At 52.3% G+C, this 7,714-nt stretch overlaps 1 non-coding gene across 1 annotated transcript; it reads left to right on the forward strand.

Moving 5' to 3' along the window:
- The first annotated feature begins 1,601 nt into the window (after positions 1-1,601).
- LOC124778120 lies at positions 1,602-1,765 on the forward strand. Its single transcript, XR_007015848.1, has one exon. It is a non-coding gene; the product is annotated as a U1 spliceosomal RNA (small nuclear RNA).
- Positions 1,766-7,714: the final 5,949 nt, after the last annotated feature.

The following is a 7,714-nucleotide window of genomic DNA, read 5'->3' on the forward strand; positions in this document are numbered from 1 at the left end:
ATTCCGGTCTCCTCTTCAAGCTCCAAACCTTCGCCCTTCCCATTAACTACGTTCGTCTGATCGGTTCCTTTCTCTCCCGCCGTCCTTCCTATGTCACCATCCATAACACCGATTCCTACACCTTTTTCCCCTCCGCCGGTGTGCCCCAAGGCTCCGTCCTCTCCCCCCTTCTGTACTTGTTGTACACGGCGGACATGCCGCCGCCGTCACCCCCCGTCCACCTTCTCCAGTTTGCCGATGACACCGCCTTCCTCGCCCTTGCCCCCACCCTGCGACGCTCCCAACACCTTCTCCAATCCCATCTTGACCGGTTCACCGCTTGGTGCAACCAGTGGTTGCTCAAGGTCAATCCTTCCAAAACCCAGGCGATCATTGTAGGCAAAACCACTCCCTCCTTCCGCCTCCTTGATTTCTATCTCACCGTTTATGGCCGTCCCATCGCTCTCACCCCCACCCTTAAGTACCTTGGCGTCACCCTCGACCGTCGCCTCTCCTGGACTCCCCATCTCCAGACAATCCAAGCCAAGGCACGTTCCCGACTCCGTCTCCTCAAGCTCCTTTCCGGCCGAACGTGGGGTCTGGACCCCTCCACCATCCTCCACACCTATAAGTCCCTCATCCGCCCTATCCTCTGTTACGCCCATCCCGCCTGGATCTCCGCCCCCCCTTCCTTTTATAAATCCCTCCAAATCCTTGAACGCCATGCTCTCCGCCTTGCCTATCGCATCCGTCTCCCTTCCCCCACGCGGATCCTATATGACCTTATCCCCTTCCCCCACCTCCTCCTCTTCCTCGAAAGGATACGAATCCTATACACCTCCCGTAAACTCGATCCTCCTCACCCGCTCGTCTCCCCGATCCTCTCCCACCCCCGCCCGCTGCCGCGCCTGTACTCCCACGTCCCACCCGGTCTCCATCTCTCCACCCTCCTTACCCTCTACCAAGGTGGCTTCCGCCAGCTCCCCCTCCCTGATGATGTCCTCTTCCCCTGCATCTACCCCTCCTATCAACTTTGATCCTCCCCCCCCCTCCTGTGTCCTTTCCTTCAGGCACCCTCCCTCCCCCCCTTTCCCTTCCCTTCTCTTTCCTTTCCCCCCTCCCTCCTACCCTCTCCTCCGGGCTTCCCTCCCCCTTCCTCCCTCCCCCTCTCTCCTTTGCCCATGGCATCTCTGCTCTCCCCTCTCCCATTTCCCCTTCCTCCTCCTCCACCTCCACTCTTGGCAGGTCCCCGGACTCGTACACGCTGAGTGGACATTCGCGCGCCGGAGATCATCGCCATCAGTGTCTCGTGAGTGCCGTCGTGTTTCGTGTTCAGTGTTCCCGTCATACTCCATCGTTCACCTGTGCCATCGCCATCTTCAGTGTTAGTGCGTCGTGACACCAGTTTGTAGTGCATTATCGTCGAGTGTGAACGGCTCCGTGTTTGTCTTTATGTGTCTACTGTTTTATTACCCACCGTTCTGTCACATTTGTGTATTCTTTCTGTTCTTTCTTTATCTCCTCTACGGCTGAAGAGCGGCGTACCATGCTGCTGACAGCCTGCCTGTTTGTCCGGGTTTGAAAATAACAATAAAGAAAAAAAAAAAAAAAGCGACGAAAGCATACTTACCTGGCGTAGGGGATACCGTGATCATGAAGGCGGTTCCTCCGGGGTGAGGCTCTTCCATTGCACTTCGGTCGAGCTGACCCCCGCGATTACTCCAAATGTGAGTAACTCGGGCGCATAATTTTTGGTAGTCGGGACTTGCGTTCGCGCTGTCCCGGTGTCTATTTCAATTGCAAACGCAGTATTCTGTGGTAGCAGTCGGTAACTAGTGCGTCTGAGCACTCGGCCAGCAACGTCTTCCGCAAGGGACTGCCAAACGCAGCAGCACTCGCGCTACGCGCGCACCACACGTCTGCGTCGACCTGGCGTCAAACCCAGAGCCAGAGCACACTGTCTGTTCGATAAGCGCGGGGGACGCGCACCAGTAGTAGCAGCGGCAGCCGCGAGATGGCACAAGCGGTCTAACTCTGGTACGACATCCACATTAATGGCCGAACGGCGACTTTTGGCTTTCTCTGTCCATCAGGGGAATGCGCGCCAAACGCAATTGGACGGCGCGGCATTCCCTGCACGCGCGGCGACCGCGGTGGCGCGAGCCGGCGTACACGAGGCGTCGCCCAGCCGGACGCTTTGTCGTCTGTGGTTAGGTACATGAGGGGGCCGGAAGCAAGCGTCTCTCTCTCTCCCCTGTGGCGTCTCCCCTCTCCCCTCTCCTTCTCCCACCCCGCCTCCCCCTCTCTTGGCAGGTCCCCGGACTGGTACACGTTTAGTGAACTTTAGCGCGCCGGAGATCAACGTCTCGTGTTTCTGTGTGTGCCGTTGTTTGTCCTTCAGTGGTTCAGTGTTATTCGTTTTGTGCACCTACGTTCGCGTGTGACAATTTTCGTCTCTGTATGTGTCCAAGTGTGTGAACAAATTTTATCTTCTACGCCTGTGAACGGCTCCATGTATTTTAAAAAGTGTTTCTCTATTGCCAAAGAGCGTCGTAGTATGCTGCTGCTGTCCTGACTGTAAACATGTGTAAAAATAACAATAAAGAAAAAAAAGTGACGAAAGCTTCAATAACATCCGTTCCCTTCCCGCCAACAAGAACCTCTTCATGCACATCCTTGCAACCCACCGCTAGGATGCCTTCCTCTTCAATGAAACCTTCCTCCAACCCCACCACACCATCCACACTTCGCCCTAACTTCTCCATCGCTCCGATAATCCCTTCCCGATAGCGCGTGGCGGAGTTGCCATTGGTCACCACCGCCAGAGACCAGTTCTGCTCCAACCGCTCCTTCCCGACCCCACCGAACACCTGATCCTTAGTGTCTTCTTCCCCGGACTTACCGTCACATGCGCCACCATATAAGTCCGTCCTAACGCCCCTATTCCTTTCGAGTTCCTCTCCCACATTGACCGTACGTTCTCCTCCTACGTGATCGCCGCCGACCTCAACATGCATAGTCGTTCCGCCACCCAGTTACGGTGGTGGCATCGGTGCCTCTCCTTCCTCCAAGGCGACCTCGTCCCGATTCCCTAGCACACCTGCCCGAATCCAACTCCACTCCCGATGTCATCCTCTCCTCTCGTAACCTCCTTGGCCGCATAGCGGTGGATGTCCTGGACCCCATTGGTAGCAACCATCTCCCTGTCCTCACCGTTTCAGGCGGTCGTCGCACCCGCCCCGACCCTCGTAATGACCCTCCCCCAAAGTACGTCCATGATTACTCCCGTGCTGACTAGAATGCCTACCGGGATACCCTCTCCACACAGGTCGATAGCCACCCCTTCACCTACCACCACCCTGATGATATTACCCATGCCACCTCCTTTCTCCAGTAGACCTTGTCTGAGGCCATGGAGGCCCACATCCCTACTGTCGCCGTCCACCCCCACAATCCTACTTTACCCCCACAGGCCGTCCTCGTCCTCCGTGAATCCCTCTGTCTCTTACGTGCCTTCCTCCGCACGCGTGACCCGGATACACTACGACGCCACTAGCAACTTCAGCGACACATCCGAAACTTGCTCGCGGCTAAGAAACGCCGAGACTGGCGACAGACATACACCCATTTAAAGTCTACCCTACCTATCAACTCGTCCAAGTTCTGGTCAGCCTTCCGTCGCCTTACTGGAACTAAACCCTCCCCCTACTATCCTCTTCTCCATGATGATCACCCATTCCCTGACACCCTTAGGAAGGTCAATCACTTTGCCTCCTACTGAAGTCTTTTCCATCCCTGACGATCCCCAGTTCAATTACTCCCTCTTCCCGGATATCCGCGATCGAACTGACACCTGTGTCCCCCCCCTCACACCTGGTTTCCAGTACTTGGACAACATTGAACACACGGAACTCAATGCCCCTATCACTACACAGAATCTCATTGCTACACTCCGCATGAAACGCAACACCCCCTCATGGTCACGATCGTGTCACCTACCGCCACCTTCGTGAAGCTCCTGTCTCTTTCCTCTCCACCCTGGCCAGGCTCTACAATGTAGTCCTGTCCACTGGCTACTACTCCAACCTGTGGAAAGCCTCCTGTATCCTGATGTTCCTTACACCCATTAAACCGCCGTCCGCCGTCTCCTCCTACCATCCCATCAGCCTTACCTCGGTCTTCAGCAAGGTCCTAGAATCCATTCTTACCCGCCGCATCCACCACCATGTCCACCAGCACCGCCTCCTTCCCGTTACCCAGTGTGGCTTTCGGCTGTCCTTCTCTTCCGATGACCTTCTCCTTCACCTCACTCATCTCCTTTTCCGAACAGCTTAATTCCCGTCGCTCCACTATCTTCCTGTCCCTGGACCTCGAACTTGCTTATGACCGTGTGTGGCATTCCAGTCTCCTCTTCGAGCTCCAAACCTTCGCACTTCCCATTAACTACGTCCGTCTGATCAGCTCCTTTCTCTTTCACCGTCCTTCCTACGTCATCATCCATAACACGGATTCCTACACTTTTTTTCCCTCTGCCGTTGTGTCCCAAGGCTCCGGCCTCTCCCCCCTTCTGTACCTTTGTATATGGCGGACATGCCGCCGCCGTCACCCCCGTTCCACCTTCTCCAGTTTCCCGATGACACCGCCTTCCTTGCCCTTGCCCCCACCCTGCAGCGTTCCCAACACCTTCTCCAATCCCATCTTGACCAGTTCACCGCGTGGTGCAACCAGTGGTTGCTTAAGGTCAATCCCTCCAAAACCCAGGCGATCATTGTCGGCAAAACCACCCCTTCCTTCCGCCTCCTCGATTTCTGTCTAACCATCTATGGCCGTCCTATCGCCCTCACCCCTACCCTTAAGTACCTTGGCGTCACCCTCGACCGTCGCCTCTCCTGGACCCCCCATCTCCTTACAGTCCATGCCAAGGCACGCTCCCGACTCCGTATCCTCAAGCTCCTTTCCGGCCGTACGTTGGGTCTGGACCACTCCACCATACTCCACAGCTATAAATCCCTCATCCGCCCTGTCCTCTGTTATGCCCATCCTCCCTGGATCTCTGACCCCCTACCTTTTACAAATCCCTTCAGATCCTTGAACGCCATGCTGTCTGCCTCACCTGTCGCATCCGTCTCCCATCCCCCACGCGGATCATGTATGAACTCATTCAGTTCCCCCACCTCCTCCTTTTCCTTGAACGGATACGGATCCTCTACACCTCCCGTAAACTCAATCTTCTGCACCCGCTTGTCTCACCTATCCTTTCCCACCCCCACCCGCTGCCGCGCCTGTATTCCCACGTCCCGCCTGCTCTCTGTCTCTCCACCCTCCTTACCCTCTCCCAAGGTGGCTTCCGCCAGCTCCCCCTCCCTGATGATGCCCTCCTCCCCTCCATCTACCCCTCCTATCAACTTTGATCCTCCCTCCCACTTCCTGTGTTTTTTTCCTTTGGGTACCCTCCCTCTCTTCTCTCTCCTTTTCCCTTCCTCCCCCCTTCCTCCACCCCTCTTCCCCCGGGCTTCCCCTCCCCCCTCCTCCCTCCATTCCTTCCTCCCCCCTTTTCTCCCCTGCCCTTGGCATCTCTGCTCTCCCCTCTCCCTCTCCCACCCCCTTATCGTCTCTTGGCAGGTCCTTGGAGTCGTACACGCTCAGTGGACATTCTCGCCCCGGAGATCACCACCATCAGTGTCTCGTGTGTGTACTTTCGTGTTTGTGTTTAGTGTTCTTTCGCCGTCAGCTGCACCGTTCACCTGTGCCGTCGCAGCCGTCAGTATTTGTGCGTCGTGTCAACAGGTTTTAGTGTCTTCTTGTGCAGTGAATGGCTTCATGTATATTGTTTTCTGTGTCTACAGTTTTTTGCCCGCCATTTTTATTGTATCATCTGTGCCTCCCTTATGTCTTATATTGTGCCACTTGCGGCTGAAGAGCAGCGTACTATGCTGCTGACAGCCCACCTTTGTACAAGGTGTTTAAAATCACAATAAAGAAAAGAAAAAAAGCGGCGAAATCACATCTCCAGCGGTACCTCGCAATGAGTACCGCCCTTCGAGTCGTGCCCGTCACTAATCGAAGTGTTAGGGTTGCAGGTGCCAGCCAGCCAGCCAGCCAGCCAGCCAGCCGCTAGGGTAAAAACTTATCAGTCGACATAGTGGCACTACTGAAGGCAAGAAGGAAGTGGAAACTACAATTGGCGGCGGTACCTATCTACAAGTCACGATAGTAACGGTAAACAGGACGGGACGTGCACAGTAAGCCCTTTAGCTAGCAAGAACTCACTGTGAAGCTACCACAGCTTTTTTCTTTAGTTCATTAATTTTTCCAGTTTACATTAATTTACAAAAAATTTGTGCCTTAACAGGCATTTCAGTGGACAAATGCAAAAAAAAAAAAAAAAAAAAAAAAATGTGCCGGCCGAAGTGGCCGCGCGGTTATGGCGCTGCAGTCTGGAACCGCGAGACCGCTACGGTCGCAGGTTCGAATCCTGCCTAGGGCATGGATGTGTGTGATGTCCTTAGGTTAGTTAGGTTTAACTAGTTCTAAGTTCTAGGGGACTAATGACCTCAGCAGTTGAGTCCCATAGTGCTCAGAGCCATTTGAACCATTTGAACCAAAAAAATGTAATTCATTATTTACAACAACTAGCAAATTACGTACAAGAAACGTCCATGGGGGGACTCATAAACAACTCTCAGGTATGCAAGGATTAAGATCAGCTTCAGTAGCTAGTGTTTCCTATGGGAAAGTCGCTAAAGCTATTTTTGGAACAGCCAAGCGTTATCAATAAAAAACTGCTTTTCTCACAGTTTAAAAACAAATTTATCAGTAAATAAACTTTATTATGCATCATTATACAATGTAGAAATATTATTTACCTATGCATTGTATCGAAAGGCTACTTTCTATGATGTATTTTCACAACAATGGAGTCGTGAAGCAAGCCAGAGCACTTGTTTTGTACACACGCCATGAGCAAAAATGGGCCACTCCAAACAATCGACCTCACGACCGTCTTTTTGAGGGTGGAAACGCCCCCCCCCCCCCCCACCTACTGCTATGACCTAATGTGTAAAATAATAACTGTTGAAAAGGACATCAACTATGTAGCACTGAAATATCGCAATTTATTTTATGATAAAAATTGTCTCTTATAATTGTTTTTGTGCCCCAAAAAATTTTGAATTTGAGGCATCCGCCCCATTGCTCGCCCGCCTCCCCACCGCCCTGAGATTGAATTCTAGCAAGTTCAAAGACAGAATGAAAATCGAAAACCACCTCGCCAGAAGACAATGGGGCCACAATGATTCTGTCGAAATCCTTCAGAAAGGACAGAAGTGTGACTTGACTCCCAGGCTGACATAGAATGATGAGACCAACATAATTTAGGTTTTAAAGATAGGTCTAGTACGGTTATGATAATTCAGTACTGTAGTACATGCAGTAATAAACTTTTAAGGAATTTGTTCAGACAAAGAATTTCACAAATACTCAGAATTAGATAACAAACAGAAGTGAAGTCTCTAATTTACCATTCGCTATTACTTCTTAATTGGACCAGATAAGTGTTACTTGATCCCATTTTAACTACCTTAACAGACCTGAGAAGTGTATTTACAACAATCAGAAAGTGTAAGAAGAGTTTGTTAGTTACTCTATATTATCAAGAAAAACAAAGATTTTGTCGACCGTCCAAAAACAATGTTGTAAATAACAAAATATTTTGAAACTATGGCTAATTTTCCGC

This window comes from Schistocerca piceifrons, chromosome 2 (assembly GCF_021461385.2).
Source record: "Schistocerca piceifrons isolate TAMUIC-IGC-003096 chromosome 2, iqSchPice1.1, whole genome shotgun sequence".
NCBI lineage: Eukaryota > Metazoa > Arthropoda > Insecta > Orthoptera > Acrididae > Schistocerca > Schistocerca piceifrons.